At 48.7% G+C, this 22,098-nt stretch overlaps 1 protein-coding gene across 7 annotated transcripts in view; it reads right to left on the reverse strand.

The window, feature by feature from the left end:
• CASZ1 (castor zinc finger 1) overlaps positions 1-22,098 on the reverse strand; it is a 238,920-nt gene that overhangs the window by 166,226 nt on the left and 50,596 nt on the right. For all 7 annotated transcript variants that reach the window (XM_075437527.1, XM_075437529.1, XM_075437532.1 and 4 more), the window contains exon 2: positions 2,694-2,837. The gene's annotated coding sequence lies outside the window, so the exon portion shown is untranslated. The remainder of the gene's footprint in view (positions 1-2,693; positions 2,838-22,098) is intronic.

The raw sequence follows: 22,098 nt of genomic DNA on the forward strand, positions 1-22,098 counted from the left end.
TTTTAATGGGCAAGTTAAACTCCTCCTGGCAAAGGCAGGCAAGTTGATTTCATACACAGGCAGGTAAATTTCCACAATGATTTTGCAAGGCTGTTTCATATTCCCCAGCCCGGCTCAGGATCTGAGCCGTCAGGGCCAGCTGGGCTGGGCCGGCTGCAGTTCTGCAGAAGGCAGAGTTCCCACCTTGCTCCCTTAGCAGTTGTGCCTATGTGGTGATCCCAAGGATCCTACCAAAATAACGGAGTCAGCCCAAGTTAACCCCCATATTTAGGTTTACTTTAGGACTGAAGCAAGGGGAAATATTTTACAAACTCAAACACAGACAGAGCAGGTATTTCTAATCCTTTTCCAACATTTTTTTATCTTTTTTTCCTGCATAAAAGGCTACCCTTCATCAACTGAACAAGAAAACTCCCTCCAACCCTTATAGCTCTAGGACTAAACAGCCAGCTTGTGCTTATAAACAGAGAGTGAAAAAGGAATCACAGCCTAGGGATGGGCTCTGGAGAACGTGCAAGCAGCCTCTGTAGCCCAGAGTAAATTGAGCTTGTTTTGAAAGTAGAAGCCATACAACTTGCTCCAGGGCTGAAGACTGGAACACAGGGATTTCTAGTCCAGAGCACGAGCGATCACAAAGCCACATGCCTGAAAGGCTAAATGCATCTCCCTTCACTGAAGTGATGCTTGTAGAACTACGGGGACCTCAGAAAACAGCTGGAGCCAGGGGAAATATTTCCATTGTCTCTAATGAGCTTGTGTCCCTCAGAATACAGCCCCTGAAGGACACTCAGCTTTGTACAAGCAACGGACCCACCAGGTACTAGGAGGAGAAGGCAAACACTGAAAAGGATTACTGATCTGCCAGAACCTGAACCTTTAGGTTCACTTCAGCACTTAAGGAATTCCTGATACATCAGTCTCCTCCTCTTGTCTTCTTGTCTCAGAGGTCCTCTCACCCCAGGTCCCTGTCAGACGGCCATTCAGGGCTTTCAATACCAGGAGCTACACCAGCAGAAACCTGTGAGAAGGGTCACAGGAAAAGCTCCCTCTGACGGAAAAATGGACCCAGAACCTATGCAGCAGCTTCCTCAGCAGAGTTTTTCCCCCTGGATGTTGGGCACCTCGAGAGGCAAATAACGATGTCTGGCAGAAAATTCACCTGCTGTAGTCAAACCTGAGAGTTTGTATCTTATTTGGTAAAACCTCAAGGCTCTTCACTTTCCACTACCCTATTCCCTGTGGTAGAGCTCCAGTTTGGTAAGCTCTGTCACCTCTGGAGGCCTGGAAAGACGTGTGGCACTGCTCTAAAAGGGGACACAAGCACCAGAGCAGTTCACACAGGGATAAAGGCGAGAGTTCCCTACATTAATAGTTCAAAACCAAGCTTTCCAAATAAAGCACGCCAGACCCTGGAGGAGTTTCAGCACTAGGAAGGTGTGGGAAGGCACAGTTCACCCATATCCCATCCTGAAGCAGCCCGTATTTACTGGCAGGTTTATTGAAAGCACTCAGGTCTGTAGACTCTGAACATGTGGGAAGCACTAAGCCCTGCTGAGCCTTGGAGGATCACGGCTGTTGCTCTTTAAGGTAGGGCACTCAGAACATGAGTAAATTGCCCCATGCCACACACAGCCAGGGACGGACAGGGATAGCTGAAGCTCCAGACCAACACCTTAGCCCTGTGACTTTTCTCATCTTCCCTCTTGCTAAGCCAATGCAGTCCCTGCACCCTGATCCTTCTAGTTCAGGTCTCAGCTGTACCTGTGACTCACAACACCTTTGGATACGCTGCTTTGCCCAGGTATCATCTATGGCACAGCAGCAAAAGACAGACGAACATGGTGATGCACAATCCCCACAGGCACTTCAGGTTGCTGATCTTCATTCAGGCATCATCATCACTTAATGGTGCCAATGCAGTATGCAGATACCCCCTGACAAAACCTCTACCCCCTACAGAGCAGACATAACATCATACAAAGCCCAGACACGGCGAGGATCCTCAGCCCCTTCTACCTGCAGCAGTATGGCCGTGCCACCAGGTACCTCCCAAATCCCCAAACCATCAAGAAGAAACACATTATCCCGCTGTCGTTATCCTACAGCTGCTTTATTCTAGGCCATGTTGTCCCATACCTTTCTTTGTAGAGAAGCTGTGATGGGAGCCAAGCAGTGAAGAAAGTAAAATGGCTTTTAGAAACACAGAGTCCCACCCCCTCACAACCTTTCTGAGTTTCCCACCATGACCACAGACGTCCTCAAACTCCTCTTCTTTTGTGAAACAAGTCAATCAGAAACTGTCCCACACAATACTTACCCAGGGGACTCCCATGCTAGCCTGTTCTGGCATACTACTTAGCTAATTGTTAACACTGCACACCAGCTCATTAGGAAGAAGGAGGCTGAGGGAGCTGTTCAAACCAGCGCTTTGCTGTGTCAGCTGGGTGCCTCTGTCTGTGCAGAAACGGGCAGCAACGTCAGGGATAAACCCAGTCCTACTTGTAAGCCAGCCCAAGACAAACCAACACCCCACCACGCATTTACCACCCAAACCAATAACTTTCAGCAGCTCTTCTAAACTTTATAGGCTAGAGATTTCCCAGGAACTGGAATGGGGACTCTGGAGAGCCAAGATCACTCACTCCAGTCCTACTTCAGAGCAGACGGGTTGACCACAGAGCAAAAGCCAGTACCTTGCATTGAGAAGTCACAGGCTTCAAGGTCCATTCCAGTGTACAAAGCCAGGAGAGAAGTCAGGTTCTTTGTTTCGGAGGTGGTCTCAGGTGAAGACAGTGTGAATTTGATGGCTTCCCTTCACTTGGTGAAGTCTCTTTGCCCTGAGGAGAGTTTCAAAAGGAAATGAATATTCCTTACTGAGCAGTACAAGAGCTCAGGTGAATCACGAGCACAAGCAATGACGCCGGCCTCAAATGCCACAGCCACCCACAGATCTCAGCCCTTGGTCACACACAACAGTCCAGCAAGGCAAGGCATTTCACGCCCTGCCAAACACACTGCATCCCGATCTCCTTCTCTGCCATGTGTGGTGCTAGCAACTCAAAAGCCAAGCTGCAGACCACTGAGATGACCATCTGGTGAGCCACGCACTCCAGCTTTCCCCAGAAAAAAATCCAGGTCAGTCCGTTGCAGAAGCAGCCTACAGTACTAAGCCACTTGCTGCAAGGAGCTACCCCTCATATGCAGCTGAGCGTTTCTGCACACGTGAAATGATGATGCCATCCCTCCTTCACGGGGAATCGTTCACTTGCGTTTGTCTTACAACTACCAGCAGAACAGAGCTCTGTCATCACTCTTGTACACCTTCACACCAAATGTGATTCCTCAGCCCCAAAGACGTTACAAATATAACCAGACAAGGCAAAGGAAGAATTATTATTTCCAGTTTAGTGAGGCAGACAGTAATTAAGTGACTTGGCAAAAGCCACTTGGCAAATCTGTGGCAGAACTGGGAACCAAAACTAAATCTCTCATATTTTGGTCCAAGAGCTGGACAACAGAAGTCCCACTTCCCTTCCTGTTCTCCTTGGATGTACACTGCTACCTTTGCAACAGGTTTCACCCTTCTCCCCGCTCTCCCTAGATGGTTAAGACAATTCCCTTGCATTTCCTCCATTGGAGGAAATGAACAAATGCACAGATTAAAAGAACAAGAACTTTTACCTTACAAAATGAAAAAATGTCCTAGCTCCAACATTTGACAGAAGCTCAGAAGCTTCAGACTCTTCCGTGAGGTGGGATTTGTAGACTGGAGAGCTTTGTTAGTGGTGGGGTTTTTTTTAATTTCCATCAGACAAAAATAAAAGAAGCAAAACAAAAGAGGGTTGTTGAGATCAATTTGTGATAGGTGCCGGGCCAAAGAAAATGGAGCCAAAGAAGTCAGAACCCTGCAACCAGCAACCTTTGTGTCAATTTAAGCAAATATTGTGGCGTTTCCATGGCAATCCCTGTTTTGAATATCCACTACACTCACTTTTTAAAGGGCTTTTCCTGTTTGCGTTTCAACTTCAAAACCTGTAAATATTTTCAGCCTTAACACATCCCGACCTCCCCCAGCCTCTGAAATGAGATACTATCATAGCTCTGACATTAAATCTTATGTCTGCCGTACCCCAAAGCTGTGAAAATTCACAGCAAAAGCAGGCTGGCAACCCAAGGCGGCTGGGGAGAGCAGACGCACGGCTGGACCTCTGTCCCGCTCGCAGCACGGCGCCAGCCTCTCTGCAGCAGTAGGTACAGGAGCCCGTTCCTCTCTTTTTCAAAACTGATGAGTGAAATGAGTCCTCGCAAACGCACAGCTCCGATAGCATCAGCCCAAGGCGAGGAACACGCAGCAGGTGTTTTGCAAGCTTCCCTCCATCCCGCTCTGCCAGCTCAGGCCACCTCTGACCCGCCGCACCAGCCACCACTTCTGCTCGGAGCCTCTTCCTGTGACCCGCTCGGGGTCGGCTGCTCCACAGCCCCAGCACGGCCCCCGGCCTGACCCGCGCTCCCCTCCCTTCCCCTCTAACCCGAGCTGAACTGAGGCTGTCAGTCACCATGATTTATGCTATGCTGCGTCATGTGCAAGCGGGAACGAAGAGGAGTCAACTTTGTCCTCACTTGCAACCTGGGCTAGGGTGTAAATTCTCCAGCTGCCTCGGCAGCAGCTTGCAGGTCCTGCTGCAGCACTCCGTCCCTGCTCCACCAGCACGGAGCCCATGGGAAGGCCCTGGTGCAGCGCGGCCTGGCCAGGTGCTGGTACCAGCTGTCCGCTCCGAGCACCAGCAGCCGGGTGTTCACCCTCTCCCCGAAGCACAAAGCTGTCCCTGCATCTAATGCTGGTTTTTTGCATCCATGGAGGCGCACGAAAACACTTTCTGCTGCGCTTCAGAGACATGTGGAAGACTTTCATCACCAAGCCCCCAAATTCTAAACCTTGGCCTGTGCTGCCGGCGTGCAGCCCCTCCCGGCAGCCATGGGAGTGCACTGGTTAATTCTGAGTTTCCTGGCTGTGATGGATTTGTGCCAGGCCTCAAATGTTAGCTTAGTGTAATTTTTGGGAAGTCAATTTCCTTTGGTGGTTTTTTTTTCCCCTTGTTTTTTTGGGTTTTTTTTTTTTTTGTTTAAGCTTTCTTCCTCTTTTAAATGGAAAAGTAGGAGCAGTTGAATGAGCGTCAGGACAGGGCCATCCATCCATGGGCTGTAGTTTCCCAAGAGCATTTTATAGGCACCATGGTACGTGCACAGAACAACCATGGAAACAAACACCAAGCGACTTCAAAAGCCGTTACGCTGAATGCCCACAGAGGCAGCCTTGAGGGAGTGGTCCTGTCTCTTGCATGAACAACGTCACTCCTCAGTCCTGACCACCTCTCCCGCAATGCTGGGTGCTTCTGATACCACCAGCAGTTGATGCACGATACCTGCTGTCCTGGCCCGCTGCCAGCTCAGGTAATTACATCCTACAGGAGTTTCAGCTGGATGTTTTATCCCTTCTTCACTTCCGGCCCCGAGCTGCTGCACTGGGAGTTGCTAAAACCCTGTCTAGACCCACCCCGGATGTGAGTGCGTGCCGGGGGCTGGAGGGAATTCTGTACATCCCTGCAGATCCCAAGAGCCTGGTGCTACAGCAACCTCCTCTAGAAACACACGACAACATACCTTCTTACTTACATCCCATAATACTCCCACCTAAGAATGAGACGCGGAGCTGGGAAAACAAAATTGGCCTGCCACACCAGGAGCCAGCAATTCTGGAGGCAAGTGCTCAGCGCTGCCCAATGGAGCAGTCGTCTGGGACATGGACACTGGCTACTCTCCTTCCCTGAAATGGAAACTCTCCTCTCCTCATCTCACAGGCTTGGAGAAATTAAAACTTGCGGTGGCAGTGGTGTAAGACCAAAGCCACAGCCGCCGGTCTGCTTCAGCCGACGGCATCACATGCCACAAGGGACAGTAGTGGTGTTGAATGTATGGGAAAAGACGGGCCGGGCTTAGAGCACCCACGAGAACAAGCCTAGCAGGGTACACGACAGGCCAAACCAAAAGGTGAGGGTCTTCACTGTGTCTCCGACCCCTCTCACCACGCTGCCACTAAAAAGCCACGAGCAGGAAACGCTGGCAGGGCAACGCTGGATGCTCTCACCAAACCCTGCCAACGCACATTTCAAAGTGCAGGCAAAGATACGGGTTCCCCATCCTCCCAAGGGAGCTGTGCTTTGGCACTCACCATAGCCACAAGAATTCATAATCCTTCGAAGCTGTCCAAGACATACGGAAATGACCTGCTGAGCCACTCTCCACTCAGGACAGCTCAGGAATCCCCATGCTTGTAAGTGGGAAAAATCAAATCTCTGTTTCGTGTCCTCTTGGTCACCTTTTTTCAGAAGATTCTGGACCAGATCCTCACCTGGTGTAAAACCAGTGCAGTTTCGGTGGCTTCAGTGAAGTCATGCCAATTTAAATGAGTTGAGGATCCGGCCCTCCAAGTTACTGGAGTTGCCAGTTCTTCCTTTGGATAATCCCGAGGGTGATTTCACAGCAAGCAGCAGCACAGGCCCAGCCAGACTGGCAGGATCAGCTGCGCTTTTCTACCCCCCACGAGCAGGGCGGTCTGTGGCAGAGGCCCCACTGTGAGACCCCGCTGGGGCAACACCGGGCGTACCATCAGCTGCTTCTTTTATGGAGTTTCCTTCTCTCTGTTGTTTAATGAGAGACAGATACAGCACAGAGTAAATTACTCTAGGCTTTGGATCAAGGTTTTCTAAATGCTCTTCGCCGGGGCACTGCATCATGTAACACACCGAGTACCCAGGCTTGCCATGAATTTGGAGGGGGTGGAGGAGCAGAGCTGGTCACTTGTCCAGCAGCAAAACCCAACCACCTCAGGTCTTCATTGGCTACTGTGGAAACAGCACATCTTCATGAACACACCAGATCTGGTCTTCCTCTCCCTCCACTCCCGCCAGCCTCTACTCCGCGGAAGGTAAAGAGCCCATCACTGCCCGGCAGCTGCTACAAATCCCTGCCTTGTCCCCAGCTCCGCTATCGCCCTGCCGTCTATCCGCGCCACGTCTCGCTGGGAGGGAAGCAGGCAACACAGGCGCGGGGAATGTGGCACAGCTTCAGCAGGCATCGGGTGCGCAAGAACTTTCTGTGCTCTGCCCTCACAAGTCCTTCGCTATCCCCCCAGAGCAATTTTCTAGGCAACAGCGCGGTTGCATTCCCTTCCCTATCTCCTAATAAATATCATGCTAAGCAAGATGAGTATCTTCTTCCCAGACCAAGCAGCATGACCCACTTTCTGAATCAGGGCAGATGCAATTGGGCCCTGGAGTCCTGGACCCCTCCCAAAGCAGAGAGATTTTGTAACAATTACAGCAAGAAGCAGAAGGAATAGAAAAGTAATAAGTGATCAAAGAGTGCAGTGGCGGAGCTGAAGCTGTGGGGTAATTACTGCTCCTTGCCATCCTACGCTCTGGCATTTTCCTAGGACACTGAAGCAAGAGCCGCGTGCACATTCACACAACATCTCTGCTCCACGGCCCTACGTTCCTCAAAAGTATCAGGTCCAACCCAAATTCTGGCTAACGGCTCAGATGAGACAACTGCTGCCCTCCCTGCACACCCACCCTGATTTTCCCCCTTTTTTCTTTCCCCAGAGCAGAGCAGGAACAGAGGATTCAAACTCCAGCAGCGCAGATCCCCCCTCCAGCAGACACACAGCTACGTACATCCTACCCTGCCCCAGTGAGAGCCGTAAGGCTTTGAACCAGGCAGCTGTGCCCCTGGCACCCCAGCACTGGCATCTGGCTCATGTGCCAGCTCTCGGTGAGCCCCTCACAGCCGTGTGACCGCCTCTCCCCACACACACCTTCAAGACCTGCCATTCACAGTGCGGAGGTTCGAGCTGTGCTCCTTTACGGGGCAATGAAACAAAAACTCCCCGCCAAAGACTTGTGCTTTGGGCCAAACTGCCTGGCTTGGTAGCCACCCGGCAGAGAGAGGAGGTGGCTGGATCCTGATTCCCAGCAGTGCTCCTCTCAGTGTGGAGACGCTCCATTTTTCCAAGGAACAGCTCTGTACTTTCCCAGATGTAGCTGGGATCAGACTATGACCCAATGGGCATGGAAAACAATTAAAAGGAGGTGGGGTGAACGTCAGCAGCGCTTTCATTGCTTGAACCCGCAAACAAAACTTCCCTCCCAGAGCAGCGTAAGCCTCCATGGCCAAAAGCATACAGAAAATCCCATACCAAAGAGGATGATGTGCCGTGACGTGCCTGTGCCTAAACTGGCTCCTAGACCAGGCTCAGCTCTGGGGCAGACAGACCCACCAGTCTCTGTGCCCTAACGCTGCTGGGAGGTCCACCAAAGGGTCACTCGCTCGTCTCAGCCACCTCTCCTGAAAAGCACGACGGGCAAGCCGCCTGCGAGCCTTACAGCAGCACCCCGGCAGCTCCCAGCAAGACGAGACCCCCGTCAGGGACGCGCAGACAGCAAAAGACAGCACTTGCCTCAGAGCAAGTCTGAGAGCCAGACGAGCGACGGGCAGGGAAGGGAGCGGAGCTGCCGTCGCTCACCCAGGAGCTCGGAGCTGGCACTGCCTTTCCAGCTCCAGCCTTCTCTGCTCGCTGCCTGCCCGCTGGAACAAATCACCACCGAGACAACAGCACAGAACCACACACCAGCGGGTGCCCTGACCAGCACAAACAGCTGCCCTCATTGTCTGACACGGGGAGATGAAGCAAAAGTAACTTTTAAAGGAATTTCCACGGCAAGTTTTCTTCCAAGTTAAAGAAAAGAATTAAAAAAAGAAAAAGAAAACCCTTTCACCCAAACTTCAGAGATAAAAAAGGGGGAAAAAATCTTCATCTTAATTCAAAATCCTATTTGATGTGTCGTGGCATGAAAATGTTTTTCACTGCATTTTTTCAGTGTGATCTCATGCACCCTGCAAATGGGGTACGCCCAAAACACCAGGTATTTTATGGGACACAAACAGAGCGCAAACATACACAATTAAAAAAAAATGGGATTGGTAAATATTTAAATTAATCAGAGCTGGCATCTGTGCAGCCTCCCCTCCCAGAGAGAGGGATGTTTGCAGCTTTGAAAAAATAAAAGTGAATAACATGACCTTTTCCTTCATGTTTGTTAGCTCACTGCAGCTCGGTGGGTTGGAGCAGCCCAGGCACCTCCCAAAACGAAGTCCAGCAAGTGCAGCCGGGTCCTCTCCTCCCGCCTGGCACCGGGCGCTCGGGGCTGGCTCCAGCGCTGGTGGGGACGGAGCCGGCTGGGAGAGTTGCTCCAACCTGTTTGCTGTCTCACTCCATAATGCATGGGGTTTGTTGTGTTTTGGTTTGGGTTTTTTTTTTTCTTTTCAGTTTAATTGTTGGAGGAGTTTATGAAGCCGTTTGCCAAAAAACAATCGACTCCAGGGAGCCAGCTTACACAAAAAGGGTGTGTCGCTCGAGCGAGGCCGTGGAGCCATGGAAACCACCACCTTTTGCATTTGCCCAGGTGAAGCCAGAGCTTTGTGCAGAGCTTGTGAAACCAGCAGAGATCTGCAAGGAAGTGAAACACGTACATGCAAGTGTGCACTAAGCACTCAGGAAGGTGGCACCGTCCACCGGCACCTAAACCTCCCATCAGCAAGGGCGAACGCTCACACTTCAGCAATGCCGTTTTTAATCGAAAGGTCACACAAACACACCAGCGGACACACGAGGCGTTCTGCACGCAGCCGAACCGCGCGCGCACCCGGAGCGCTTCTGCTCCTCCAGGCCGGCCGTGCGGGCAATGGCACCCGCAGAGACAGTGCCGTCCCCGCAGCGCACGCAGACGCGCGGGCTGGCAAAACTCCCTGCCAACCGGCTGCGTGACCAGGCAAACGGGAATCTGCGCACGTGCGTGAAGAAAAGGCACCACCACAACACTCGCAAATGTCTCAACAGCAGAGATCACGCCTTGGGTGCTCGTTCTGACCCACAGCAGGAAAGCTGCTGGCGGTGGCAGTCAGAGGGACTGGTGAGGGGAAAAGGGGTGACTCCCCGGGTCAGCCTGCAGCCGTGGGATGCGAGGACCATGCCGCGCAGCACCCCGTGTTCAGACGCAGGCAAGTATTTGGGGGGGGATGTTTGTCTTGCGAGCCGGCATGTGAAGGCGGGTGGCTGGAGAGGGTCCCTGGCTGCATTCTTCTCAATCTTAGAAATGAAAACAGAGAATTCCTCAGAAGCACTGGCTGCTGGCCTGACTGACAGAAAACAACCCAGGAACGAAGCGCAGAGAACCGATTTTAAAGCCACCCAGCTCCTGTGAGTCTATGCCCCAGGACTCTCCTGCTAACACCAGGAAAGGGCAGAGTGCTCCGAACCGCGGCTCTTTTGAAAGAGGTAACATCCATTATTCCCCACTTTCAGCTGCCGAAAGTGTGCTGACGACATTTCAGGTTACAGAATTTCACCCACGCTGGTGGAATACAGTCAGAGAAGTGAGCAGAGGATAAAGCCTCACCAGGCCATCTCTTGCAGATGAGCGCAGAGCACCGTGGCATACAGTGGAAAAACCTGGAAAAGCTGAACAGGCACAGAGAGTCCGCAGGAACAAAGTTCCAGGGTTGTCCTCAAAATCAGAGCTGGCCAGAGACAGCAAGAAACCGTATCTCTCTTCCCCTGGTTTGACTTCAGTCTGCCACATTAACAGCAGGATGATTCAACCCTGGCACTTCTCTTACCTGGAGTCAAAGGTCCCTGACCACAAACCACATCAAGAACCAGCTCCTGCACTCTACGAACCCTGGAGAGAGGACTACAGACCCTCAGAGTAGGAGAGATGAGGGCAGCGATGTTTCTCTTGGTGCAGTGCAGGAGGGAAACCTTTGAAAGCCCACCACTACTTTTATGATTCACTGTTGGCTTCCACACCTATATCTACACCAGATCCAAGTTTGTCTCCAAATGCAATGACCTGGCCTTTTCCCATTCACAGCCCCTTGTTTTCCCCTTTCATGAGAGAATCCAAAGGTAGGTGCCAGCCAGACACCCGCCGAGTGCTGTTTAACTGGAAGGTCCCCAGGGCCACCTCCCAGCGAAGGGGAACAGCACCCAGGAGCTCCAGCCACCGCCTCTGTGCCTGGGCTGTCCTTAGGCACAGCCCTCGGCCGCTGCAGAGCCTGCTGCTCCCCGAGGGCAGCTGACAGATGAGGGGAGCTCCCTGGATGGGTGCTCCCCAAAGGGGACCACAGGAAGGGCCCAGCAGGCCCACGAAGCAGGCAAGTGCCGGTAAGGCTTGGTGCGTCAGCCTTTCTGGCATCGACCTCCCAAACTCATTCAAATATTTCCCTTTTTTTTTAATTTAATGTTCCCTATAATTCATCTGTCCCAAAAGATAATCAATAGAGGCCGTAATGAAAATTTGAGCCATATTTTATGATCCGCTGCAGGAGAAAGGGCCACATCAGCAGACTAGCCTTGGCTTCCAGCATCATTTCTGTGTGTGTTCGCCTGCTCGCTGGCCAGATTCCCCCCTCCACCCACCCGAGGCTGCTGACAGGGGCAGCCCCTCTAGGAGAAACTCCCACCCTGCCCTCCTACTTCAAACAGCAGCTGCTCAAGCCGCAGTTGAAGATGGACGTGTGGGGAAAAGGGAAGTTCCTACAGAGTACGAAGGGCCTTGACCCAGCAGCCTCGGGGAAGCTCCTGAGCATCCCTCAACTTCCCAGCTCTGAAACAAATCTTACAGCCCTCAACCAGACCCTGGGGGGACTATGATGATCATACTGCAGGATCTGAAGAGTTATTTCTGCCCTTCACAGTAATTCCCCAATCCTTAGCACTGCCTCTCAGTCAAGTGGGGCTTCATGCTCCTATTCTCCCAAACATCACTCGAGAGAGGGGAGTCATTCACGGGGGAAGAAGAGGGCTCCCCCAGGAACTGCACGAGTCTAGAGCCTGCCATGCCACACCACAACCTTTCAGGGCTGCTGCCATCAGCAGCAAAGACCAAAGCAGCACTTTTGGGCCCCCAGGTTCATGAGCAGCACCACAGTTACGTACGAGAGATCAGGGTTGGCTCAGTACTCTCCACTTCCAAATGCTGAACATCAGCAGCCACTGAAGCAAACTCCATAGCTCCACTCAGACTCCAGCAAAATGCTCATCTCTTCTCTCTGCTGGGCACCAGGACTGTCAGCTGGGTCTCAGGATTAGTCCTACAGATACATTCCAGCTTTTGAACAGTTTGAAAACAGGGATCTGGAATCCTAATTTTGTTCAGCACCACTGGAAAAACACGGGGGCGAGGGGGGGCTCCAAAAGCCTAAGGCACATTCTCACTTCTAGCTTAAATATCCATCTCCAGTCACCAGGACTGTGCTGCTCCATATCTAGTCCAAGGGGAACCTCAGGCAACCTGCCCCTCTTTATTCCTTTTAGGCACAAATATTACAAAGGCTCCCCAATTCGTTCATTTTACTACAGTATGTGTTAATTTAGGAGCTGCACTGACCTTACTTCCCCAGGTGGGTAGTGGCAAGGAGGAGCAAGCACATCTCAGTGCCAGTCTCCACGTGCTGCTGTGTGTTTTTCATCCCAGATTATAAATCCCACAGCACTTTCAAGAACCTTCATCTATTCTCCCAGCACACAACTAGCAGGTTTGTTGTTTTTGCACAGGCACATGGACGCAGCAGGGATGAAACGAAGGCAAAAGCCTCAGTCCTGTTCCCGGAACCCTTCTCCACCTCGGATTCCCAGCAGCGGGTCCCCTGTCCTCCCTCTAAAGGCTGGAGCATATTTCATTGCCTGAAGCTGCCGCGTCCGCAGGGAGCCGGAGGTAACAAAACCGTCTTTGATTTGGCCAGGGGAAAAATATCAGAAGTGAAAGGCCAGAGTGAGGAATTTATAACAGCAGCTAAGGCAGCAAAAATACAAGCACCTGACCAGAAGCTGCCCTCCTGCTCAGCAAGTCGTGCTGTTAAGCTTCCCATGTGTCTTGGTGGGGCAGGATGTTACAGAGAGCACAGCCAGAAACCACCAATTTTCTACACACACAAGTGTACTGACACCCTCCCGAGACCCCTGCTGAACAGCACTCAGCCCTGAGGCATAAGCTGGAAAGCCAAGAAGCCCCTGCTCACCCAGAGGTGCAGGTGGTGATCTCATATTATTATCTTACTGCTTGAGACTGTCGCCTTTCCTTTACAAAGCTGATGTAGCAGCACTGTGCAGGTATATTGCTAATACTCTTGCCTCCCAAGGTAGAAAACGCTCTCTGTCCTGGACCGGCAGCCTGAATCCCTGTAACCAGAAGTCAGCAACAGCAACAGCCAAATTATTTCCACCTTTCCTTTCTCTCAGAAAATTAGAAATCAACCCTCTTTGTTTAAAAAATACAACATAATATTCAAATTAATTGTTGCTTCCAACACATAAATAAGGTGACAGATTCGCAGGATGTGTGACAGAAGGTCTGAATCCAGAGGACGTCGGTGAGCAGCTTCATGCTTTAACAGGAAAGGGGACTGAAATCCCAAGCACAACCGGGAAAGCACTGCGGTCTCTGAATCCCCGTGTCAGCACCTCATACAGCCATTCTCCTTTTCTAACCCAGCTGCCAACAAAGTAGCCCTTGTACTGGTACAGGAACATGGCTGGGAGAAACTTAGGGAAAGCATGCAGGGATCTACCACGGCTGTTGCAGTCCCTGCTAACTTGCCCCAGATTTGAACTGGCGACCCTTACTAATATCATCCAGTCCCTTGATATCCTCAGGGAGCAATCAGCACATTTTATTAACCCAGCCAATTTTAGAAGTGCATACGCAGTATTCTAGTTACTTGTTACAATTATGCATTATAGGTCCATTTCATACATATGCTTATGCTGAAGTGATGTGCAGTACTTTAAGACCGTTATTACGCTGTTAGACCAACTGCACGAGGACCACGGGGCTGAACAAGCTCTGGCTTTCTCAGAGCACAGAGTATACCCAGTGTCTGCAGACACCACTCGCAGCAGAAATATTCTAACCTAATATAAAGCCTCAGAGATCCCCACAACCAAATCCATGTTTTAAAATGACATGTTTCCACCTATTGGTCCCCAGAGTGAACTAATTGCTTTTGCTAGTTTTAAAAGCCAGAGTTATTTCACTGAAAAAAATGAGCAAGTGCATGGGAACTCGGAGACATCCTCAGATTTCCGACGTAAAATCACCACGTACGCAGATATATTTGCTGCCCAGTCAAACTTCTAGCTTTACTGCATGACATGCCACAGGGGAATTCTTCACTTCACAGTGCAGGTGGGAAAACAAGGAGTTAAAGTAACCTGACCAAACTCAAATAGCAATTTAGTCCGAGCTCGGAGAATATAAGATTTCTGTCTGTGTTCTAACCACTAGGTTATCCCCTTCTTTGCTAAATAAACTTCTCAGTCTAAGGGGAGACTGCTACTTCCACTGAAAGGCTGGTATTTTGTCTTGATTTTTTTTAAATTGCTTTTTATTTATTTTTTTAAAGATGACACCCTACAACAGGGAAGCTCCTCAGCAGGGGATCAGTTCAGGACCGTGCTTAGGTTATGATCTGTTTCAGAGAAAGACTCCCTACACGTATGGCCAGCAAGCACATAAATTTTTCTGCATCCTGAAACAGCAAGACAGTCCGAGACTACAACCCCTGCAAACACACACCGACAAGTACCGATGCTCTGTAGCCAAAACTGCCCAGAGTCCAGTTCTAGACCTACCTGCTCTGGTGTACGGGCTGGATAGTCATTTACAATCCAGAACAAACTATTTACAGACAATACAAATGTACAAATTATCTATAGTAACAAAATTTGAGAAAATCCCAGATAAAAATAAAATTAAGAGGGACAAACTTTTCAGGGATGATAACTAGAGAAAAAAAGTGTACGTCTTTTCAGAAACCTGCACTTACCTGTAGCAGGAAGCAACCACACGCTCTGGGTGCAGAAGCACATCCTGGGACGTGCTCATCACATAGTTCTTGTGAAAACCAGTCCTCATTGTTGAGCAGAAACCCAGGGGGAAACAAAAAATCCCTACTTCTTTCTAGGTTAAAGCAGTTCAGCCCCACCAGTTGCTGGGAAAGTTTTAGGTGAGATTCCTTTCCCCAGCTCCGGGTGAAACGGTTTTTATTTTGATGAATCTCAGCTCTCTTTCAAAGGAACCACGGCCGAAGGTGACCATTGCTAATTTTTTTATCATTGTTTTTTAATTCTGTTAACTTTAACTCACAAATGTTTTACAGAATGAATTTCTGTATATTTTATTTTTCATACTTGATTAACTATTTCAAAGACACGGATTTTTAAAAATACGTACAAGAAGCCACCTCATACAAACTTGTACTGGTTTAATGCAGAGCTACTGCGCTTTTTTTTTTTTTTTGATGTTGTAGAAATTTGTTACTAGTTAAATTACAACTGAGCCAAAATAATTGATTCCATGCAGGCTATCAGATTTAACTACCACGTCTCAAGTCAAACAGGTATAAATGTTTTATACATAAAAGGCTTTAGATTACATAATACAAACACATCTTCTCCCTTTTTTCAGCACTTACACTCCACGTTTCCGTTGGGAATTGATGTGTTGGACAGCGGGGAAAAGTCAGTTTCAGGTGCACACTTGAAGGTCTCTCTCCTGTTGTGTTTACAACGCACATGAAGTTTGGAAAATTTGCTTAAAGTAAGCACTTTCTCCCCCAATTCACTGTTTAACGGATGTTTTCCTTTCAAGATTTTTATTTGTAAATATCCTTTTTCATTTTCCAAAACCTAGGATTTATGGAGGAAACATTCTGCCCTTAAATCATCATCTCCAGGCAAAGGAAAGCTGCTTAAGATGTTACCCGCTTATTGTGCACACATACCTCTACATGGAGATTCTTAATCTTCACCCACCCAAGATTAAGGCAACACAAATTATGAAATCGATACCAATACAGACAGCAACATCTATTACAGTTTCAATGTTTTTGTTATATTTTTTCTAAACTATTAAAGCAGTATGATTTTAATGCGATTGTTGTTGTTTATGCAACACAAATTCTCTGTTGTTTGATGCTGTGAGTACTTATGCAAATGCCATATTTTCCTTACAGAAACCCTTCCTTTGACACCTCAGCGAGTAAAGAAAATATTTGAGTGTTTGCAAGATGAGGATCCATTTATATTTAAGGCTCCATTACTGATCAGGAGGCAAAGAGTGTCCTTAAGGTGGATATAAATTATAGTTATACTAATTTTAAGGCCCTTACTCTCTGTCCTAGTGATGTAGCAGAAGAGCTTTCGAATAAAGCAGATTCTTCTCTCACAGCAGTTTCAGTTCTTTTCTTTCATTAATCAAAACCTATCCTCTCTATATATATGTTTTCTCTCTATATGCATGTCTGAATACCTCTTTGAGGTTTAACACTCCTGCACCTAAGATTCAAACACAACAAATCAAAAATCGTTTTGCAAGCAACTACAGCAGGCATTTCCAGAGGTTACATCACATAACAAGTCACACAATTAAACTTTAATGAAAAAATAAAAACAAAAACACCAAGCAGCCCCTAGTGCTTGCTTTGTCTCTCAAACAATTTATCATAAAAAAGCAGGACGTTAAAATGGAAGAACCTCTGACTAAAGCCGATCTGTAAACGTTTTTTTCCAAATGAATTCCACCTCTTTACTCCACTGAATCAGCAGAGCCGGATGGAATTTCTCTCCTCTCTTCCTTCTCTCTGTATAAAAGGATGTACTGCTGATAAAACTAGTAACCCATGAAGATCATTCCCCGAGGTGAGATGCCTCCTGCCAGCATTTCTGCTCTCAGGGGGTTATAGTCTAACACCCTTCCTCCTCCCCAAGACGCAGTGCCTCGCTCTCTGAGCAGGCCCCCTGAAACCAGCCAGACCTTCAGTACCGTAACGTGAGAGCTGGTGCAGGCAGGAATAACGGAATACGTCTTCACGGCAACTAGAAATGTTCATGCACATTCCTCTTATAAAAAATACAGACCCAGTTCTTCCAAACTTTGGAAGGCTTCAGTGGAGTTGTAAGTCTTCAACACGTCTCTGTTCAACAACATCCTGCTCCTCTTTTTCAACCTCTCCCTCTGCTTATAATTTTCCACCCCTGTAAATTATATCCCTTTAAAATCAAACCTTTTACTTCATGTCTGCTGAGATCGTATCATTTGATGAAAGGTAACTGTGGTCTACACAAGGAGAAGACACCAGAAAGGGGCTGTCATTTCCAAAATATTGTTAGGAAAGGCAAAAAAGAAGCAGAAGAAGTGTCACAGTTGGACCATGAGAACCACAAAGGCCCGGGACTGGAAGAGACGCACACACACGCGCACAAACACTTCCGCAGCTCCACTGGCTCCAGTTCACTCACGGCTGAAGAAACAGGACGTAGCACAGTGAGAAGTAGAAAATTCAAGCTCATACTCCAGCCTTCCTGTGCCTCTTCCCATTTTTTTCCAAATGTTTAGGTTTTTGTATTTTCTACAGTGTGTAACAAAACCAAATCTGAAATCAAGATAAATTTTGGAATGTTTAATGTAATTTATTTATCTCCATTTATTTTTCCCACTATAGCTCTTTTGGACAGCGACATAACCAGTTTGTTTGAGGCTGTGGTTTTCTTGAACTAGCCCCCTAAACCATTATATCTGAACCCTAGATACTGCAGAAGGAGTATGAAAAAGATTTAAAATTAAAGTCAGTATAATGCACAAGAAAAAAGTGTAAATTGGGAAAGCATCTTGGTCATATTTTTGTCTTCAAGAATTTTTTCCCTGTTTGTGTAATAAAGAAAACTCTGGTCTAATAATATAATAATGGAATCATCAAATAAACACATAATAATCTAATTATTCCTTCCCCTATCTGCTAAAATGGATTTCAGTTTTTAACTAAAGTTGAGTTTCCTTAACGTATTTGAATGATTTTCAGTGAAACCTACATTTGGATAGCTCTTTTTTTTTTTAACAGCTCACTGGATTGTATTACAAAAATCAAAGATCTGTCCATAAGCAAAGAATATTCTCTTACAGTTACAAAGCACCTTTCCTCTCCAAGTGTTTCATGATCAGGTAAGCTCTGTGCCATGGAAATGCAGCCAGCTGCCTCCGAACAGGCGGGAGAAGACAGCCTATTCAGGTCAGCGGAGAGGTGGGAACGCAGCTTTGGTCAAAGGCAAAAAGACAGATTCCCACTGCTAAGTGAAATTTCCTCCTGTGCAGGGAGACAGCTTATCCTTACAGACACCACGTCAGGGACACTCCTAAATTATAAAATAATAAAAAAAGAGAAGCCCTAAAATCCCATGTGACTATGTGCAGACAACTGCCAGTGCCAGATAACTACTTTACAGTTTGGGGCAAAATTCTAGGGGCCTGTCCTATAGGAAAACAACCTGAGTAACCCTGTCTAGTCATTAGAATAAACACCAATTTACACGAGAAGGCCGTCGGATCTTTCATTCTCAACAGTGTCCCAGGGAAGAGCTGCAAGAAAACTATAGGGTTGCTCCTGGTTTTTAAGACAAATGAGAAAGAGAGACCAAGTGAGAACCAAAATGCCAGTCACCAGAGGACGAGGACTCCCAGCCTGCCGCTCTGACCACATCTCCACGCCATCCCTTAGCACAAGACAGGGCCAGGCACAAGGCGAAGCACAGCAAAATCATACAGATGCTGGCTTTTAAAACATTTTTGATTCGGAAGCTGGAACCCAGAGCTTGGAAAGACTACTGTCCTTCTCCTGTGCTGCTTTCCAGACCAGGCATGAATCTCTTGCCTCCCTCACACCACTGACTGTACTGGGGCTTCTCATCTATGCACCAGATTGCTTCCCCCAGCTCCGAACCCGCCACAGGTAAAAAACGGGCAACAAATTTGGTGAGGGTGTAGCAGACTGGCATAGCAGCAAAGCACTGAACAGTGCTCTTCTGTAGCCTAAATTAAGACCTAGCTGCAGCACGCCATCTCACCCATTTAGCATGAACAGAGAAGAAGAGATCCCATCAAACCGGAGCTGGGCTGGTCTATAAAATCTGGGATTAGACACCTGGAAAACCATCTGAGAAAGCAGGCCTGGGAAGGCAGTGGGGGATTGAATGCCTTATCTTCCCTGTCTGGTAAACACTTCCAGCCATCTCAGCACGCTCACTACGTACCCTCCCAACCTCAGGTGTGTGACAGGCGTGTAGAGACACAACCTGCTGATGACAGGGAGGAAGGGAGACACGAGGAGAGAGCAGGACAAATGAAACGAGGCAGACAAAGACCAGAAGGCAGGTGATAGGTACAGCAGTGGCAGATGCCAGAAGCATCAAACTGGAATCTACAAAGTATCTCAAAGTACTGCAGGAAGCCACATTCCACCTTGAACCAGAGAGCAAACCGGGGAGCCCCAAACTCTGGGTGCAGGTGTGCGGCAAGTCCTCAACTGGGATGGACTGGCTAGCAGTCGTACCAAGCAAAATAGCCTCCTTCAGAGACCAAACACAGCCACAGAACAGCTCTACTAACTCCAGAAGGGTTTCAAACACTAACCTAGCTCTCTACGTTAGAAAGATTCCCTGTTCACAGTCCAGAGCTTTCCAGTTTCCTTGAGGATGAATAGTGCTGAGTCCAAAACACTCGTCTGATAACAAACCAGAGAAGGCTTGTGGGCCTGGGGGTTCCCACGGCTGCCTGAGCTGAGCAGTTCGTCCTGCCTGGAGCCAGGAAGAGTTGCAGGAGGAGATCAAACCTGCCCTGCAAAGACCCAAATCCAAGTCATGCAAATTCCATCCTTCCTCCAAGCACTGATACCAACACAGGGACTCTGACTTCATCAGATGGATGAAGGAAATGGAAAAAGGAGGGGGGCCCTTACTGCCTACACACACATACACACACCCCACCTCAGGCAACAGAGGGGGTGTGAATAATGGAGCAGGTTCAGCAGCCAACAGCGTTCAGGGTTGAGTTAGTAATCCTCTTTTTCCATTTCCGTTTGCTATTTGATGTAATTATACTTTTTGATTGAAATCCACCCGGAGTGTAACCCCTCTGCTTAATGCACTGCTTAAATCCTTGGGTACACAACCACGCTGCTCCCCAGACTCGCCTGGAATAGGAAACCATTTCAATGCCAAAAATAAGTCGTTGCTTTCTTTGGTAACGCCCTCAGTCTTGGCTCAGCCTCTGCTACATCCACTAAAGGATAAGGGCAGGGAGTTTAAGAGGGCTGCCTGATAACCACCCATGGGTTAGTCTAGAAGTTGAACCCACAACAGGGTTTAAAAACTTTTGAAGGCTTTCTTTAACACCCAGACACTAGGCCCAGCCTGGCCTTTCTCTCCCAGTGGATTTGCTGCTATCCAAACCGTAAATAGTAACAAGCCGAAGCTCCATCCTGCCTCCGCGTGGGGTAAACAGTGGTTTCTGTCCTGAAAGGTCTCTTGAGGATAAAATGAACAGATTATATTCATAATCCAAAGGAGAGCTGGGAGATCTACGTCTCCGTAAAATCAGATTGTCGGAGCTAGTTTTTCCTCTCCAGGTCACTCTATACCACTTGGCCAAGAATGCAGGGCAACAGCTAGACCAGTAGGCCAGACACTGACCAAGTACATCAGTAATTACTCCCCGCAGAAGGAGCAGCCTACAGCAGTGCAACTGGGCTGGCAGCAAAATCACTAATACTTGTGGACAGAAACTGCCTAGGAATAAGCAACGTTGCAGGTGCCCATGGGTGTCCACTGGGTATCAGAACGAAAAGGATTCTCTGAGGACCTCACACCTCGGCCACTGTACAAAAACCTGATGTGGGCTGGGGAGGTCTGTAAAACACACACTTGCTCCAAAAAAGCAACCCATCCTATGAGGTGGAGCGAGATCATCTCAGGACAATGAACGAAGGTACAATTTCACTCAAGATTCAGAAAAAAAACCATTAATTTTCCTATACAGGAGAAACTCAGCATGGTTCTTCATGCTAGTATTGCTTGAAGACTGAGGTGTGTGCAAGGTGAACAGCATTAGAAAATAGTAACTCCAAGCCTTTCCCAGCTGGGGGATGGGGCCTCTTGGATTTGAAAAGAGTGATGTTACAATTCCTGTTCCACACCTCCATTTGCCCAAGGAGAATGAAGCCCTCAAAGTTACCCTGTGGGATGTTCAGACCTGTTGCAGAACTCAGAGAAGTCTAAGCAAGCTGCTAAGCTTTAGATGCTTCTGCACCTTGAGACACCTGCCTCCAAGAGGCACGCAGCCAACTCCGCGCAGGACCTTTGGAACCAAACACGGCTCTCTGGACCCGATTCTGTGTGGCTTGGCCTTTACAGCATCATTTACATCAAGGCGAGGCAGTGGCAAAAGTGTGTGATCAGAACAGCACTGTTATAAACTACTTTACGAAGGTGAAAGGGACCAGATAACCTGCCCATCCCTTTCTACTCCATGCTGAAGAGGAGTCCTGAGCAAAGGAGGAGGTCACTGAGCCAGCCTCTTGGGCTGGAGGCACCTGCGCTGGCAGCACCGTGACTCAGCGGTGAATCAGAGGCAGGCCGTGCCTGGCTGCCGGATGGGCCGGCCTACGGCAGGAAGATGAAGACAGCAAAGCAAGAGAAAGAGAAAAGTACAGGCAACATGGGAAGCGGGGGTCCCCTGGTCCAGAAAGCAAAACCTGACCAAGGCTTCCACACTTCTAGGAACTCTCTGTCATTGACAGCATCTGTGAAGCAGCCGAACCCCAACTACCAGCACCTCCCTCACCAGCAAGAACCGTGTAGCGAGCACAGGGCACAAGGCACCGTGCCCACCAGCACATCTACTGCCCAGTTCTGCCCCTTCTTGATGCACACAACCACCGAAGCAGCTCATCAGCAGAAACCTGCTTTTCAAACAGCTCTCCCCACTCCGCTCCAGCCCTTCCTTTCAGTGGGCCCTGGCAGTTGGCTCTTTCTCTCTCCTCATCAGATATCTCTGTCTCTCTGAAATATTCAGATGATTTGGTTTTGTTCTCTTCTCCCCCACATCAAATCCTCCCCCTGCTTGTGGAAGCAGTGGATTTCACCCAGGCACA

Source organism: Opisthocomus hoazin, chromosome 16 (genome assembly GCF_030867145.1).
Source record: "Opisthocomus hoazin isolate bOpiHoa1 chromosome 16, bOpiHoa1.hap1, whole genome shotgun sequence".
NCBI lineage: Eukaryota > Metazoa > Chordata > Aves > Opisthocomiformes > Opisthocomidae > Opisthocomus > Opisthocomus hoazin.